Genomic DNA, 19,800 nt, shown 5'->3' with positions numbered 1-19,800 from the left:
ATATCAATATAATATATTATAATATATTTATTTTTAACCCCCCGTACGAAAAAGTAGAGATTTGAAGCAAAAAACACAAAAGAAAAACAATTAATCAACGAAAAATCAGACAATATGATGGTGAGGGGACAAGTGGGCATAGGTCATACAGGGAGCAGGCAATTACAAAAGAATGTATTTTAAGGGGGAGGAATAATTTTTTTTTGATAATATGAATAAAATTTGCCCAGCAATTCGAAAAACTTTGGATTTCTGGAGGGGGAGCGGAGGGATGCCCCCTTATATACCTAATTTCCTATGTTGTATTTTAAATTTTAAAACATTATCAGAAACATCACAAGTATTCCATTAAACCCGTTTTTGTTCACGGTCGAGGATAAAGACGGAATTTATGAAATTCAAATAATTTATCTGAATTATATTCAAATCACCGGCCATGAGATTTGGGGAAAACCTAAATCGGAAGACAGAGTAACAAAAGCCGAAATAAAATCTGGTCAGAGCACGTCTTTTATACAATCCACGGTTTGAGTTTAAGATATTAAAATCTATTGTAAATTAATATAAAATTAAGTGTATTACACATTATAAAATATACTGAATAAAAACATAATATTAAATATAATGAGGTTTAACATCATACATTACTATTTATAATCATAAAATATATTATTAACTAATACTGTAGATAGAGTAACAGTTGAGTTAGGTTCCGTTAAGAGGGACTCTGTGCGATCCTCCCTCGCTTAGAAACCGAAAAATCAGCTTTATCCTAATACTAAATATCCTCACATCCAATTGTAAAATTTTATTTGTCATCGTAATTGTAACCCAAGCCTAATAACATTAGTAAAAAAAACAACAAGATATGTCAATTATATTCACCTTCAATGATTGAACTCAATTGAAGCCTAAAAACGTAAAACAAAAAATCTAGTCTTCACAAATTGAAATTGTAAGTGCGAGTTAAAATTTCAATTTTTAACTTTCACAAATAAATGAAAAAATAAAACGATTTAGCGCTGAAAGAGAAACCTATAAGGGTTTGCAGTCGCACAGAAGTCCATGTTATTATTTACCTGTTAAATCAAATTTTAATGAAAATTGTTATAAAATAAATCAAAATAAATAACCTTTAAAATAAAAATAGCTACTGAAGAATAGTAATAGACAACTAAAAATATAAAAGAAAAATAATAATAACAAATACAGCCTCCATCAAAGTGTGAATTGAATTTGGTATAAAGAAAAGGCATCAAAAGGGTGAAAGCCTCGTATCTTTTGGCTTATTTCAGTTCATTTACAGTTTGAATATTGTTTTTTTCTTTCATGTCGACACTTTTCCAGAGAGCGAATAATCCTTGGAGCAAAATGATCCTAACCCACATATGTGTAGGGTAAAAATTAAGCTGACACAGCTTTATTAACTGTCCTAAGCAGCGTTCAAAGAGGGCATTCAAAAATCTTAAATTACATTTTCCTCGGAATGAGTTTTCGAGCTGTAGGACAATTTCGCTCTCATGTCGCAAAATATCTTCTCGTGAGTGACATTCGATTCGCTTCTATTTCGATCAGGCTTGAACAACTTTTTTTTTTGGCCAGTACAATCTTATTTCAAACAAAACACCCTGTTAATACCACCGTAAAAATATGCTAATGATATCATTTACATCTTCTAGGAATACTTCAAAATAAATATTCTTTTTTGAAGCAGGATGACCCTAATAATATTGCTTTAAACGGGAAAATTAGCATTTTCAAGCGTTTTCGATTATGGTCAAAGGATGCCTCTTCATTATACCTTTTATAGCAAAGGTGGCTGAACGATACCAAATAAATCGTTATTCAAATCCACCTTATTTGGTATGGGTTATACTATCTAAATAGAGGTACACGAGACCAGTTTTGTCAAAATTGTCGCAAAATTTGACACCAAACTTAAAATTGAGAACGAGAAAGCTTTTCAATGTAAAGTTTACATATTTCAATAAATACAGTATTACGATTCTCAGAACGAAATATGCAAAATTGATAATAGTTCTTACAAAATATTAAGAGCTCTGTATGACAAGTCACGACCTTTATGAAGAAAAGATCCATTATTGACTTCGTATTTCTATATATTATTATTGACAATAGAGGCATGGGCGTAGCTAATGGTGGAGGAAGTGTTTATATCATCACATAGTCTCATTGCCTTCCAATAAAAATTCCAACGAGCGAGTCAAAATTTAAGTTTTGACAGAAGATAGCATATTTACATCCCCATCACCTAGTTGATCTATTTCCCCTCCCCAATATAAGAACATTCCGCAGCTGCACCCACGACTACAACAAGAATATATTTTTTTTCTTTGTGCTGATCAGGTGGGTCATCGATCTGAAATTGTTGGTTGATCGTACCAGGCACATACAATTTTTTTTTCGGGGGGGGGGATAATAAGAAAAAATATCATCTAATCATTGCAAATATTAAGTGCCCATAAATACGGACAAATTTTAGGGTTTCGGGGGGGCTAACAATGTTTACTATGGAAACAAGTTCTTAAGGGCCTCCATATATGTAAATGGTCGCATAATTTGTTACTTAGGGGATCAAACAAGGACCTATTGGCAAGGAAAAACGAGGCTTTGCAAATTTAAGGTTAGTTAATAACAACCCCTTCCCCCAATGCTAAAATGCTACGGTTTTCTTTATTCTTGATTTTCTAAAGGAGGGGAGGTATTAGAAGTCAAGCGATATCCTTTATGAGCATTCTGAACTAAAATATATGATTACTTTAACTATAACTGCCGTTTTACCTAATTTGCTATTTCTACAAATGCGTAAAAGAAAAAATTGGAAAATTCACTTTTTTTAAACTAAAGCAACTCTTTTTCAATGAGAAAATTTGTAGGCCACTTTACAGGTAAAGTGGGAGCACAATTTTTGTTATATCTAGCTTTTCTACAATCTTCGTTAATTTAAAAAAGGGTATTCGAAGTAGAAAAAAGTCATTAGAAAGAATAAATTGGAAGAAACTCCCCCTAAACTTGCAAAGCAATTTTTTTCAAGAAAGACACATCGTCGGTACCCCGCTTAATGGTTATACCTGAAATTTGTTACATCTCCGAGACAATTGTCAAAAATCGCTTCCTAAGCTGTTCTCAAAGCGAGAATCGTCAGAGCTGTATATCTTCAATAACACTCTGAATTTTCTTCATTTATATTTCCCTGCTGATGATCATTTTGAGGACAACTTAGCAAACGGCTTTGGCAACTATCCCAAATTCATGAAAATGTCAGGCAAGACCTTTGGACCTAACAGCGACAATAAATATTACTGCATTCAGGGCCTTATCCAGGATTTTTTTTTTCGAGTGGTGTTTTACACAAGGAATTTTTTTGCGGGGGAGGGGTTTACACCAAAAAACGTAAAAAAACGCATAACAATAAATTGTTTATATCCATTTTTGTTATGTTTTTACGAGTCAGACAAACATTTCGGGGGGGGGGGTTCAGAACCCTAACCATCCCCATGGATACAGTCTTGACTGCATCCCTATTATATGAATCTATCCTTTCTTACTCTGGCATGACAAAAATTCAATTTTGCCAAATATCATCCAAGATTATTATTTAACGCTATTTACACTACTTCAAAAATGCAAATTTCTTGAACACACATAAGAAAAAGCCGTCGCGGAAGTCATAAATCAAAGCGGAAAGGAAAAAATGTTGTTTAGTCAGACACTTCACATTGCCCAGAAAGCTATGAGTCACTCACGAAAATACGGAGAATAAAATATCCAAAGTCAAAGAAAATATGGCCAGAACGGAGGTATAGCATTGAACCATTCAGACGTTTTGTATTAGAATTAGTATATTAAACACAGATAGGGTAATTGAGTATTAATACGGAGCTTAGAAGGGACGTTTAAACTTCCAAACCATTTGATTAGTACAGGCTGGCGGAGTAAAACCAGTGTAAGTCAAATGATGGCTATGTAAAACCCACTGGAAATAAACTCGCTGAGCACCAGAATACAGGTGGTTTCAATGTAGGAACCACCAATCATAACCAGACGAAGTGTTTAATGAATCCACTGTATTTTCATTCGATCCATCAATGGCAATCCAAAACGAATATCAGTTCAATCTTGTTTCAAAACAAATCTTGCGCATTGTAGAAGAATCTTCCAATTTCTGAAATATAAATAAGGATGGTTCTAGGGGGGGGGGTTAAGGTCTGATGTGTCAATGAGTCAATCCAAAAATGTCGATCATCCCTTACTTCTAAGACTATCTACCTCATTTCTGCCCTAGGATGGATGGATGATGGACTATCTATCAACAAGTGGAAATGAAATCATTTTTATACAATCCTAAAAATGGCTTACGCCAGCTTTGCCTCTCACTCAAAATATCTGTCTTGGTTTTGTCTCTTATTAGCCATGGCTTGATGGCAACTTGATTTTAATTCAAAAATCAAGGAAAAAAATACATAATTCATAATGAAAAACATACACAAAAAAATATTTTTTTATGTCATGGACAAAAAAAAACACTTTCTACAGCTAAATTCCCGTCTGCTAGACCCTGTCCCTGAATCAGAAGTCTTGGAATGGCTCCATATACCTGTAGGTGCGTTACAGTTCTAGCCAGAAACCACTATGCCTGAATCGAGGTAACCAAAAGACACAGATAGCTGCATCTTCTTGTGTATTGTGTGGCGTTTGTTTTCAAGCCTAAATAGGGCTCAACATCCAGTGCATTTCTCTCCACCTCCGACATCTAGTCCGTAGCACAACAAAACAAAACTGGCGAAAAATAAGTGTTTATATTTAATGAATAATGGTTTGATTGCTTCAATGGCAAGGCTTTTCATGAGCAAATACCAGATTATTCCCTAGCTGTTAAGGGGAAATCAGTGACACGCGACATCATCAATCACTTGGAATCTCCGGCTTTTGACCTACTGACACAACAAGAACGAATCGGCACATGGCAAACTTATTTTTGGGAATTTTCTGCCCACACAAATATCTGTCGAAACCGATCTAAATTTAGTAATAGTTATGTAGTCGTTTATCATTTTAAAATATTTTCTCATTTTAACGAATTATGAAAAACGAGGTTCAGAAATTCAAAAATACTTAGCACATATTCAGGAATTTCTTTTCAGGGGAGGGGGACGCAATAATATAAGAAGTAATTCAATTTGATATTTTGAATAAGAAGTGCCTAGAAATTCAAATAAATTTAGAACTTCGAAGGGGGAGGGGGTCAGGCCCCAAGACCACTTCCAGGGTTGGTCCCTGCCTGAAGTATGTTTCAGTGAAAACTTTACTATGATTTGCTAAGACGAAATAAATAAATAATTATGATCACATGATGGATAACTAGCTGTTAGCGATTAACAAATCTGAATTCTCCGATATCTCAACATTCTAATTCCCAATAGTTGATATGTCAAGATATCAAAATCGAAATTTCGAAGTCATTTCTTTCCTAATGTACATGTAATATGTTTATATTGCCTTGCAATCATAAATTTTGGAAGGCATGTAAGCATATATTTTTTATTGGAAGGAGGGGGGGGTAGCAAAACAGGCAAATCAAAATTATGGGGAATATTGGAAATAAACCATAGATTTCAGGGCGAGAGGTTTTTACTTCAGCGTGCAAGTCCTAGTGTAATCTATCTTCACTATCATATGACAAGTTATAAAGATTAAACTCAGAAGTTATCCTCAATTGAAAATTTATGCACATTTTTATTTTTAGCTTAAAATACAGGCTACCACGGCAAAAGCTTTTTAGAAAATTGAAAAAAGAGTACATAAATTAGCATGCAATCTTGATTTACTGTTAGCTTTCTAAGAGAACTATGAAAAGACATCTTGAATTTCAAGTACTATATTTTTTTATTGCGAATAAAGTGCTTAAGTAGTACCCAGATAATTTTTGTATTTGAGACTTTTCAAATATCATTATATATATATATATATATATATATATATATATATATATATATATATATATATATATATATATATATATATATATATATATATATATATATATATATACATTAGGAAAGGTCGGGTACATAGACTGGGGGTAGGACTCATGAACAATAAGGAGGTAAGCTGCTAAGTCTTATTTAAGTTGGGAAGGTGTTAATTATAGAATGATAGTCGCTCATTTTGTGACAAAATGATAAAAAATTTATCAGGGGCACTAGGGGGACAGGGGGAGGGATTTTCAAAATATGTTTTCTTTTTATTTTCATTTTCAAATAATGGAAAAAAAGCTATACCACTCCTACATTTTCAAAAATTGACGCCCCTGTATTTTGAATAAGGAACATATTCTAACAGGTAATTGACAAGACTAGAAAGCTATTTCCAAGCACTTGATAGCGCTGCAAAATTCGTTTCACGAAATAAGCCAGAAACGAAAGTTTTCAGACCAAGTACTCCCTCTTCTCGTCATAATGTTTTCTTATACATGCCACAGAACTTACTAACTTAATTAATATCAATTTTTGCATGGCGAACATCTCAAAAGATTGGCCTGACATCCGAAATAAAAGGTTGCGTACGTAGCACGCTCACCCCCTCCCCCTATGCCTTCTTTTGTCGGGAATACACGCATTAAATGTACTAAAAAATCTCTGAATTTAGCTTTACTTGTGTAACCCCTTTTCTAGATGAGCTCTTCAGATAAAATTATGAAACTGGGTTTTGGCTAATTACACTAGCCCAAATCAAATGACGTATCGTCGCTGTTCCGCTTGAAGCTCGTGTCTGACATTCTCATAATTTTAAATATTTTTCCAAAACCTTATCTAAGCTGTTCTCAGAGGGAGAATCAGTAGGGTAATATAGTGCAGGATTATCAAATTTTAATTGAGCATACATTACACTGCCGATCATCTACTTGACAACAGCTTAGTAAATACTTTTTTGGATTTTTTTTCGAAAATGTTAAACGTCACATACGACCTTTACGTGTGACAGCAACAATATGTATTTTTTACCCTGATTGTTTTCCTAGATGCAACCTTGAAAAATCTAAAAAAAAATCGTATTTACAACACTTTCATGCGTAAGATTTTCGGCAGCTAATTTTCGATAAATAAGAAAACAAAGCTATCAATTAATTTCCTCTCCGAATCGTCAATTGGGTGGCTTTCCTCCCTTAGAAATAGGCAGCGGATGCGTCTGTTGCTATGTGAAAAGGAAACCATCGTCCTGAGTGTCTAGCCAATTCTATGAGTCACTTGTTCCACCCTAGCAGTTTTCGAAAAAGAAATTATTTCCTCGAGGGGAGAATTCTTCGTCAAATTATGCATTCAAGCGCTAACAGGAAGACATAGTCTGCAGATTGGGAGAAGTGATGTGACGGCATTTCCGGCCATGGTCTTGTGTGTGTGTGTGTGGGGGGGGGTATTTGATGTTTTTTGTTGGAATAATAAATCTTAACGTGAAGTATCAAGGACATCGAAATAAAAATATTTTTGCCCCCCTGTCCCATTTCGGTCTAGTCATACTTGAAAACTTGGGATTTTCCAAAATTGTGAAGTTATAAGGCAGTGCCAATAGTTCGTTAGTGTTGCCACGTTGATCCGTGAAGATAAATAAGCAAAACTAATTCGTTAAATTTTACAATGTTTTTATCCAGTAAAAATTCAAATATTACCAATCAGTTGATTGCCCAAGACAACTACATTTCCAAATGAATGCAACACCTTCTTAATATGTTTGGTGACATGCGTTTTAGCTGATTTTTGGCTAATTTTCACCCACATATTTTCTTTTTTTATTGGGTACCCAATACTTCTTAAGTACCGGGTTTCCTAAGCCTTAAGATGTATATGGCTTGGTAAATTTCCTCTTAAACAATTCAAATAATTAGATTTTATTTTCGCTATCCTTGATGCTGTAAGCATATAACATTGGACTGTTATAGGCTTGAGTCAGCTAAAAATGTCACTCGTTTCGGTACCTTCAGAAAAATCACAGAAAATTTTGAATTCTAATGTATTTTTTTTTTCTTTTAACCCTCTCAGGCGGTGGTTGTCTCTGGGCCAAGTTCGGATCGCTTGCATTGTTTATTGCAGATGGCATTAAGTTCTGGCTTGGTTTTCGACGGGTAATGAATGGTGGGTAGTGGGGGGCATTTCACCACTTTCGTTTTTTTTTTTCTCAGTGCATTGCCGGCATAGATCATTTATGGGGAACATGATGATATATATATATATTTTAACGTTTAAATTTGCTGTTGTGCTTGTTGTTGAATATATCTATCTATCCAAAATCAAATGAAAGGAATCAAACAGCTCGTGGCAACGAACTTCAAGTAAGAAGCAGTGTTGCCAACGCTTTGAAATAAACTGTACTAGTTTGCCGACTAAAATTGTACCGCAAGAGGTCAATTTGTACCATCTGAACAGCAGGTTAAAAATATTCCACAATAAGAGCAATATTTTTGACAAACTAATAATTGAACAGATATCTGAGTCAGAAAGGAGTAAGAAAAACCAAGATGTAGCCTACCCGGAAATTTGATGGTACCTAAACATTTCCTAATGTACCGCATTGTATTAGGACATCCAAAATGTACCGAAAACAGAACAATTGTACCGCTTTGGCAACGCTAGTAAGGAGCGATGCGGCTCAATAGTAACCAAAACTCTAAGAAACTGAGTCTTGATAATAATAGATATATAAAAGGAATCGAATTTTGATGCTTATTCAAAATATATAGAATTCATTAAGTTTAATGTTACCTATCAAAAGTTAAGAGCTTGAGAAAATTTGCCCGATTTTGAAAAAAACGGGAAACACCCCTAAAACATCAACCGATCTTAATGAAGATCGTATCATCAGATTCAACATATCACAGAACCCTGTTGTAGAGGTTTTAAGCTCCTATACACAAAAATGTGGAATTTTGCATTTTTTTTTTTTGCCAGAAGAAAGATTACGTAGGCGTGTTTATTTGTTTTTTGGTTTTTTTTTTTCAGAGGTGATCGTATCCAACCAGTTATCATAGAAGATCGGAAATCAAAGTTCTAGTGCCTTTTTAAGCGATGAAAATATTGAAGGACAGCTTTTCCCAAAGTCGCCTGATCAAAATTTTGAGGTAGCTGTTTTACTCAGCACAGCCGAGATCAAATAACTATGTCTTTGAGGATGACTTGACCCCATCCCCCAGTTCCCAGGGGAGGGGCTGCAAGCTATGAACTTTGCCCGTTGGTTACATAGTAGTATTGGCTATTGGAAAGTATATAGACATTTTTGGGGGGGGGGGGGAAGGGAATTTTACATAGAGGGAAAGCTGGATTTCCCAGCATTGTTTAAGAAACGATCAGAAATTAAATAGAAATAAAACAAGTTTTTATTCAACTGAAATTAAGGAGCAACATTAAAATTTAAAACGAGTAAACACTATTATGTAAATGAGGGGTTACCCTCTCTTCAATACCTCGCTCTTTACGCTAAAGTTTTATTTGAACTTTCAAAATTTTATTGTTCTAATTAAACAGCCCTTGTGTTTCAGAAGTCATTCCTAAATAATTGCAACAAAAAGTCGAACTTCAGCGTATAGATCAAGGTATTGTTGGGGAGGGCAACCCCCCTCATATACATAATAATTTATGTTCGTTTTAAGTTTTAATGTTGTTCCTTACTTCCAGTTGAATAAAAACTTTTTTTTATTTAATTTCAGTTTTTAAGGCTATTTGTCCGCAGTCGTTTGACCTGATTTCTCCTTTCTGAATGCAGTCGTTGAGGAGTAACCATGCATTTTATGACTTATAAACCTAACCACCAATAGAAGGCTAAGAAGTGTTAAACGATAGCAATAAACTTTGGAAATTTTGCTAAATAAATCAACCTGCCTATATATAGTACACAGATTAGAGAATAAAAAAGAAAGAATTCCCTTCCCACCATGTATGCCCCTATATCCATAACCTGTAATTTTAATTATTGACCGACATCAATTCTTGTACTAACAACCGAAGGATCCTGGTACACAGCCTCTAGAAACATAAACATATATTCATGTGCTCCTCCTGAAAAAATAACGACCAAAAATAGTTTGTCATACCTTTATTACTATGTTTTGACATGATGGTGTCAGGAGATGTACACCGTCGAACGTCAACCCCGCCCCCCCACAACATATAGCCTTAATGTACCTCTTGAATCCCACCCACCAAAAGTGCCATAAAACTGTCTCAAAGCTTCTTCAAAACATCTGTCTCAAAACATTTTCAAAACATCTGACTCCACCCCTCTTCCTCTCATCTTGGTGCACCAATACGGTGACACATTTTCCACTATACACTTCTCTGATCTTCTAGCGATGGATACCTTTTTGGAAAATAAAGTATTTGTCAGAACGCTCAATAGTTCCGTCGAGTTTTATTATTGATTTAAGAAATTTCAGGAGAGTAAGTATGAAAGGAAGGAAACCGAAAGGAAATGACAACGGAAACGTGAATTTTATGATAAGAAATTTCACCACAAACAAGATATTTAGGCCACTGAAATAATCTTATAGAAACAATTTCCTAGAAAAAAAGTGTATATCGAGATCATTAATTATATGTGACAAAAGATTGTTTTTCGCAAGAAATGTAAAATTCGAGCAGCATGTCGGCAAACAAATAAAAAAAAACAGTATTTTTGAGAATACCCCCTAAATATTGTCAACTAATTTTTCGTGTCTTAGTCGTAGTTGGGCCTATTTAATTATCCTCCACACGAAATGCCAATTCAAAATCAACGCACAAAATGCACAAATGAGCTGGAGATATTGTGAACATTTCTTGAAGAGTCATTTAGAAAATATTTCAAAGAAAAATGCTATAAAAAACACAAATCCAATAAATTGTGCAATCTATCTAATTCAAGATTGAATTTTATCTAATTAAATCAGTCATTTCTAATTTTTTTTCGAAATTGGTTGTTTTTTTCTATTACCCCTTGCCTTCTATGATTTATAATTAAATAATAATGATAATTTATAATTATAACTGGAGAATATAATTATGTATATTTAATTCTTGCTAAAGAAAATTAGCAATTGTTTCATTAATTATGTTTTTAATAACATTGTCAAATAAACATTCAGTATGTTTTCCAATTTTGAACCTTCTTCCAAAAAACCAATAATTTGAAAAGGGTTTCGGTTTTTTGGCAGGTTTTGGTTCTCTTTCATACTTTTTTTTTTTTTTTTTTTTTTTTTTTTAAGGTAGAAAAGGTTGAATGAAATATATTATGGAACACAACAAAAGGGACTGAAACTATAGTCCGCTGAAAACGGATTCCGTTTGAAAACTAACAGACGTAATGACTCTGAATGGTAATATTTTTCAAATGACTTTTAGAGCTAATATTGAAAGGGCCCTAATCCCAAATCTCTACCAAAAAAGGAGCGCTCCATTTCTAAGGCATACATCTGGGGAGGGAATTCACACTAAGGGAATTTTAAATTCTTGGTCAGCATGCCTGAAACTCTAGGCAGGCATGCCTTTCCAGAAACTAACAAACAAGTATGTGTCCAATAAGAGAGTCATGCATACTCCTGACATTTACCCGTGCCCGAGCCATTAAAATATTTGCCTCTCAAATACTTGGACTATCTGTCTTGGCTTTCTCTGTCTACAATTGGCCATGTCTTGATGCAACCTATGCAACCTACTGCAAAATATTTGATAACTTTAATTCTGGCCATGTCTTGATGCAACCTATGCAACCTACCGCAAAATACTTGATAACTTTAATTCAAAATCAACGGATTGTGATTGGCCATGTCTTGATGCAACCTATGCAACCTACTGCAAAATACTTGATAACTAACCTGGCCATGTCTTAATTAATGCAAGAGGTTATTATTCTTTCAATGAGACAAACTCCCATTGATTGTAATGTTTTAAGGTGTCGGGTTTGACTAAAGGAAAGCATAAATAGCTTAGAAACAAAGAGATCCTTTACATCCTATAGAAATTACAGCTTTAGGAAGTCTCTAACAAAAAATATTCACTTAATTGATCATGCTTGATCATACATGATCAAACATAAGGTAAAATAGATGAGACGTAAATAATATTAAAAAAATTTATAAAGATCAAGAAAAAAGAATTCTCTTGGAGCCCAATCTTGACTCTCGGCGGCCTTGCAGATATGCCTGGGACGGAGGTCACTTCACATAACAACCAGATTACTGTGAAATTATACTAAACACATTGGGAAGTATCATGAAAATCTTTAGTGAAAAACATTTCGGGGGGAGGGGGTATGCCCTAATACCCTTTCCATGTGTACCTGGTCTCTGCAAGTTCTAACCTATTAGGAAAGTTGCGCTTTTCAAACTATCCTGAGCAGGGGGCGTCTATTCATAAAATGTAGAGGGGCATCGTATTTTTCAAAATGTAGGGGAAAATTTTATCAAGGAAAATGCCAACGAAAGGTATTTTTCTTATGAAAACACCTAAAGTTATTTGGTACTCAAGTAAGTTCCGCGAACATGAGATAATACCCGGTTTTCACGGTGTTTATACCGGACAATTAGCTTCGGCTCGGTGGGAAATTACATTACAGCTATGTCTTAATTAAATATTTAGTTGGTATTTTGGTTAGGCTAGTTTAGTTTACGTATTTAATATAACGCGCTCTGGGGGGCCCTCCTTCCATAATTCTTTGTTGTAGTTTCCATAATTTTGTTACTAAAATATTGTATTTTCATCGTATTTCGTTTTGTTCCATTAGAATTCACCAAATTTCACTTCTCGAGTGTGTATTACATAACACATAAGTACCAGTTATTTTTTCAATCTAGGCAGGGGAACCTAGGGTACAAATTCCCTCTCCCCCCCCTTAATTGGTGTCTGATCGTGTTTTATAATTACGATTTTGGTACTTGTCGGTTATTGGAAACACATTCAGGAATTACGCTCAGGTTACATCCCAGAACAGAATCCATTGGACTTGTATAATTTAGGCTATATATTTGCACATCAGGAGTGGGGGTTAGATCAGGTTACGATAAGTTGGGTTTCCATAATTTTGTTTGGAACTATTATTTATCATCATATTTTGTTATTTTTCATTAGGATTAACCTAACTTCACTTTTTGGATGTAGGCTATTTCCAATAGCCGACAAGTGCCACGTTTTTTCCTACTTTAACTGAAAAAAATCGATGGTTTTTCCCAGTTTCATGTTATATAATTGGTTTAATCCATAATCCCAGATATCACCCGGGTTGACAAAAATCAGTTTTGAATTCAAAGAGCGAAAACACACTAATATAAGTAAATCATACAAAAACCAAGGCCAAGTTAAACTGAGCACATAACCACAGATAACGCTTCAAGACAAAATACATGCTCCGTTAATCACAACAAAGAATTTTTCAACGGTTCTCTGCTTCGTATTTGGGCAAAGCATGAATCACCCGTTGGACAAGATACAATATTAGTTACATCTCATCATCTAGGTCTAGAATCCATATTTGGAATGGCTATCAATATACCTGTCTGAAGCGATTTGAACTCTTTCTCATTTGAATGATAATGGTTGTGACAGCAGTCAAAAGCTTGAGAAAAGTATTTGGGTACTTGTGCATTATAACTAAACCAGCGCTATACACGAAACAAGTCAAGTTTGGTCAATGCTAATGAAATAAAGTAGGATTAATATATAATAGTTTAGAAACAAATTTGGGCTATATATCTGCACATTAGGGGGGGGGTAATCATAGCATATATTAAATACGTAAACTAACCTAGGTACCTTTCGCCCTCCCCTCCTAAACCCCAAAAAAAATCGTTTAAATATTGTAAACTCGATTAGAAACCCCGCATTACCATCAATTTATCTAGCAAATATCCCTTTATCTGCTTTCGTGTCTGGTTTCCTTGTACAGTCTATAGCGCTGGTTTAGTTATAATGCACAAGTACCAGTATTTGTAAAGGTAAATTTAAAAATGGTTATATTATAAAATTGGGATGAAAAATGTTCACTCCTTCCTTTGAGGTACCAAGAAAATAAAATAAGAGCACTTTCGAACCCCAGACGTATTTCGGGCAGCACCACATTTCCATTGGTGTTGTCACGCTGATGGTTCCTTTACAGGCTGCGGAAATGCATGCGGAAATACGCCCTTATCTTTTCGAACGATGGCCCAGAAAGCGCTACGTTTTAAGGCAAAGTTTTCAAATAAATGCATCAGCCTGGATGAGGACAAATTCTAAAAGAAGAATATTGGCTAATTTGATCTCTCGCTTTGGTTCTTATATCAAAGAAGGAGGAAGGAGGAGGCACAGAAGACAAAAAGAGAAAGAAATTCAGTCTGAAACAACAAAGATTTTGATATTCCATAGTCATGATTTTATTCATTTAAAAACCTTGCCAAGAATCCGTCCTGATTTGACCAAATCGGTGCGGAGTGCTGAGTTTTTCAAGCACGAAAACGGACGGAATCTCCGCACGGATTGCTAATTCCGGACGGATTTCCGCAATGTGTAAATGCACTATGAACCGGGAAAATAAGAAAGCAAAACTAAAGTTGTTAAATTTGGCAACACTTTTCGTCCATGAAAATTCAAACATTAACAATATGTTGAATCCAAATATAACTGCACCTTTTTAAGCGAGCTGTTTGATGCCACATGTTTTTAACTTTTTTTGCTGATTTTTCACCTACGATTCTTTTTTTTTCAATTTGGCGCAAGCTACAACTAAAAACTGCACAACAGCATAAGAAGATCTTTCTTATAAAAAAAAAAATTGAATTTCTGATTTTTCTTACGTATTTAAGGAACATAGGGGTACTTGTCGGTTACTGGAAACACATTCACAAATTACGCTTAGGTTACATCTCAGAAACCTGTTTCATAGCTACAAAAACAAGTAGTGGATGATACAATGCATTGGGCTTAGACAGAATGCATTGGACTTGGATAAATTGGGCTATATATTTACACATTAGGGGGTGGGGTGGGGGTTAGGCTAGGTTACGTTAGGTTTCTATAATTTTGTATCTAAAGTATAATTACGGGTGTGTTTCCAATAACCAGCAAGTACCATATAGGATTTTGGAAGTTTCCACTTAACTAATTCAGACAATTAGATTTCAATTTCATTGTCCTTGGTACTTTGAAAACAGAAAAATTGGGCCAGGCGCCGATTAGGCTACTTTAGTAGCACAGATAGATTGCTATTATGCAAAGCAAGGTTGTATGTCTTAAAAAAGGGCTAGAAAGTTTTTACCACAGTTCCAGACTAGAATCCTTATTTGGATTCATTCGAGGGACGTAGACCATTTCTGATTTAATTACAACGATCTTGATCTCGATTAAGACAAGTAAACAAAGCACATATGCTAACAATTTCCATTTTTTCTTTGTTTTATACTTGTCCTAAACTGCATACTGTATTTTGAGAAACCATTAGAAGTAGACGAGGGTTTGCCAAATTTCATAGTTTATATATTCCATGTGTACTATGTGCTATGACGTGACGTTTGCTCTGTGTGGCGTGGCGATACTCAGCCATGTCTGACAGAAAAATTGGAGCTAGCACATGCATACATAGTGGCAGATAGAGCACAACCCTTCAGAAATAATACACATAGAAAAGCCTTAAAAACAGAGACGCCAATTCACAAAAATGTAGGGATGAGAGTGCATTTCTCAAAATCTAGGGTGGACAATTAGGCTGTTTTTTCTTCAATGGTAATACCGAAAAAGGCATTTTCAATGATTTTTTTTTCAAAACCTAGAGGACAATTGCTACCACCACAATCGGTGCCCTCGCTTAAAATGGCAGCTTTCTCAGCATCTATCGAAAAAGGCACCGCAACTGCTTCCTTTATTCCAGAGCCACGATTTTGGAATGGTATTCTATAATATAATTTTATATATATAACAATATAATAATAATATAATTTAATAAATAATAATATAATTTTGGTATAATATTCTAAACTTCTTTTATTCTTTATGGTTTTTATTTGTCATTCTTTCTTTTAAGCTACTTAATTTTTGACGTGGGGGGGGGGGATTTTACCCGCGGGAGTTCTCTGAGAGGAATACGCCTTGCACCCCTCTTTAGGTTGGTGTTCCAGTGAATAAGAAAAACAATAGCTTTGGTGGGGATTGCTGCCATGTATTTTTTGTATACTTAGTTCACCATAAAAATCTTATCCAAGATTCTTATATGCCCCAAGAAATACAACAAACAAATTTTTTTAGCTGATTACACCAGGAAGTATGCCTGAATTATTCTTTGGTTTCGCTCTACCGAAAACAACCCCTTAAAAGAACATGCATCAAGCTTATCAGATTCAATTGTCATGAATTTGGTCATTTGACTTTGACCGCGTTTGCCGACACATCCAAGTTCAAAAATGGATATATTTTGGCTTTGACTACAGTGACTCCTTATATTTACACTTGTGAAAAATAAAATTACGCACTACAACCGTGAGTACAAAATTCGCGCGTAATTTGGTGAGTTGAGTTGCGTTAAAATTTTTGTACGTAAGCTCTGTGATTGACCAATCTTAGTGAAAATTTAATGCACAAATTTTTTTAAGTAGAAAAGAGGGATGCTCCAAACGGCAGTTTTCTTATCTGTATTATGAATCTTGGAAAAAATACTTATGTCGTGTTGCTAGACACGACGTTGCCAGACATCGTTGCTTGGTAATAAGCAAGTTTTGATATTAGCTTTTCAAACCAATTTTTTGCTCTTGGCTCCACGCTTCTGTATAAAGGCGCTGAGTTAAAATATTTTTTTTTATATAATATAAAAAATATAATATAATATAATTCACGAATCTTGCTTTTTTATCAACAAGTGCAAAAATGATAACTCGGGCAATAGTGAAATTATACTCTGATTTCAACATACGATACATTATCCCATTATCAAAATCCATAACACCGAGCTATTGGGGATAAGAAACATCAACAATACTTAAAATTATGCTCCTGTATAGAAATGTACTTCATCAGAGGGGGGGGGGGTGTCAACACCAAACAAGGCAAAATATATAAAAATTGTCCTTATAAATAAACAGCTAAACTATTCAATCGACATTTTTTTATACTTTGAGATAGGCTAACAGGGCCAACAGTACAAGTGCTATAAAATTATTTCTCTGGATGGCCTGAAAGAACTATTGGGAAACAGTACGTTCTACGTAGGGGAAAAATTTCTCTGTAAAGTGTAATTCCAGGGAACCTATTCTATTTCTCGGAAAAATGACCCCGGCTTCGGGGGGAGGGGGTGGTAAAAACAAAATTTTCCGAAATGTTTGACAGAACTTAGTAAGTTTTTCTATTTTAAAATAGCTTCTTTATATTTTATATAAAAAGCAAAGTCCAAAACACTTAACTGTATGAGCAATTAATAATTCTTAGCAGCCCTTTCACGCTTGATCAGACCTCGAATCCCAATCTCTGTTCAAATTTTCATTTTTGAATAGTCGACTTTAGATAATGATTGTAATAGTTTTGTGAACTTTTGCATTAGCCTAGTGTGAAAGAACCTGTTCAAGCGTTGAAGTTTGCAAATGACGTAGCGTAACAACCATTTAGGATAGAAAATCTCATAAGTAGTGTGAAAGCCGCTTAATATTATTTGTTTTATGTCCTTCTATCTTAGAAAAATACGTAAAGTTAACCATTCATACTTTGGCTATTCGTACGACCGTGTTACATACGACATACGACCGTGTTACATAGTTACATACGACCGTGATCCAGCACACCGTAAGGCTCAACAATATAACTGTAATGCAAAACAATTTATGAGGAAGGAAAATGCATAAAATTGGTGAAAGGAGTTTAAGACTATCAACCGACAAAGTCTTGGTTAATAAGTTAGGTGTTTAAGAGCTTATTTGACTAATAACAGGTTATTAGAAAGTACGTCCTGTTTAAGACCTATTCACAATGAGATTAAGCTAACGCAGAGATTTAGCTAACGCCTAACCCATTCATAACCAGATCTGGCTCATTGGTGAATTCTGAATCGCTAGGGTAGCAAATTTTCCCAAAAGCAACAGTGATAAAAAAAAACTTTATATATAAAAAAAAAATACAAAAAAATAATTACAGTTTCTGCAAACTCAAATTACAGTTTAAGAAACTATTCTACAAAACTGAATTCCGTTTTTGCGTATACCGCTAAGAATTGATAATTTATCCATATTACGATGTCATAGATAAAGTATAAAGATCATATCACAACGTACCAAGGACATCAAAATCAAACATTCCCCCCTATATTCTTTTTAGGCCTGTTCATGCATAAAAATCACGATTCTTCTAAGAGTTTTCTTTCGGTTGTTTCGAAATTATTATGAAAATATCACATTTTCTTCAGTGTTGTCTCGTTAGCCGAAAAAGAATAATTATTTAGCAAAATATGACAACGCTTTTCGTCTGTGAAAATTCAAATATTAACAATGTGTTGATTCCAAAACACAACTATGTCTTCATGTATTTTTAGCTTTTTCTTAGCTGATTTTTGAATTTGAATCTATTAATTTGGCGCGCAATGCTATAAAAAAACTGCATAACTGTACATTGAGGTCTTTTTCTTTAAGAACGGAATTTCAGTTTTTTCCTAATTTTTAAGATATCTATGGTTGCCTATGTTTCCACAAAATAAATTTTAACAGTATTTTAACCTCTCTAATCTACTGGTCTAGGCATGAATTATTTAAATTCAGGTTTAAACCAATTCTAACTCGCTCCAGAATGTTAGTTTGAATAAAACTTAAAAACAAAAGTGACATTACAACTCAAAGCGAAAATTTAATCCTTGAAAGAGAGTACCTCCACACTCAACCCCTCACAATCTTTATGCTCAAGTATAACTATTGCTTAACTGAAAGCCTTCAAGGGTGCAGCAATTATAATCCTAAACTTAAAGTAACAAGGACATCAAAACAATAGCATTTTAGTAGGTCTATTCATGCCTGAAAACTACCATTTTATAACATTTTTCTTTTGGGTATTTCCATATTATGCAGTTTTGGTACTTGTGTATTATATAAAACACTCGAGAATTTAGATCACAAATGATGAGAACTCGAGACAAGAAACTGGTCAAGCAACTTCTTTATATAAGACAATTTGCTTTGGCTCAGTTCGAAAATAAATTGCAGCTATGTTTCATTTAGTTGGTATTTTGGTTAGGTTAGGGTGGAATAGGTTTGTTTAGGTTACGTATTTAATATATTCTATACTTTACCCAGTCCCCACCTAATGTGCAAATATATAGCCCAAATTTGTTTCTAAACTAATATATTTTCATCATAGTTTTGTTTGATTTCATTAGCATTAACCGAACTTCACTTCTCGAGTGTGTTTTATATAATACTCAAATAGCCTACTGAAGTTTTTCGTGCACCATCACATTTTCGTCAGTGTTGCAATGTTGAACTAAGAAAATAAATGAGCTAACCTGACGTTAAATTTGACAATGCTTCCCCTCTGTGAAAACTCAATCTGTTTCCCAAAGGCAACTAACCTTCAAAGGAAAGCTAGACTTTCCTAATCTGCTTGGTGCCATGTTTTTATTTGTTTTTTTTTTAGCTTTTTTGCTGTTTTTTACCCACTTCTTTTATTTAAGGTCCAAAAAAGTGAAGACTCCTTAAATTTTTATAGAGGTCTTTTCCATTAAAAATTGCATTTCTGATTTGTGTTTGTTCTTTTTAAGACACACACGGTTGTGTAAGTTTTAATGTAGCCAATTAAAAAAGAGTTTACTGTCTTTAGTACT

The 19,800-nt window shown here is 34.3% G+C and overlaps 1 protein-coding gene across 21 annotated transcripts in view; it reads right to left on the bottom strand.

The window, feature by feature from the left end:
• LOC148941077 (uncharacterized) overlaps positions 1–19,800 on the bottom strand; it is a 105,626-nt gene that overhangs the window by 21,958 nt on the left and 63,868 nt on the right. The window lies entirely within an intron of this gene.

Source organism: Artemia sp. Qi Xiang Cuo, chromosome 19, assembly GCF_049724085.1.
Source record: "Artemia sp. Qi Xiang Cuo chromosome 19, ASM4972408v1, whole genome shotgun sequence".
Classification (NCBI taxonomy): domain Eukaryota; kingdom Metazoa; phylum Arthropoda; class Branchiopoda; order Anostraca; family Artemiidae; genus Artemia; species Artemia sp. Qi Xiang Cuo.
Note: the sequence above shows the minus strand (reverse complement) of the source record. Positions and strands in the feature narration are given on the sequence as shown.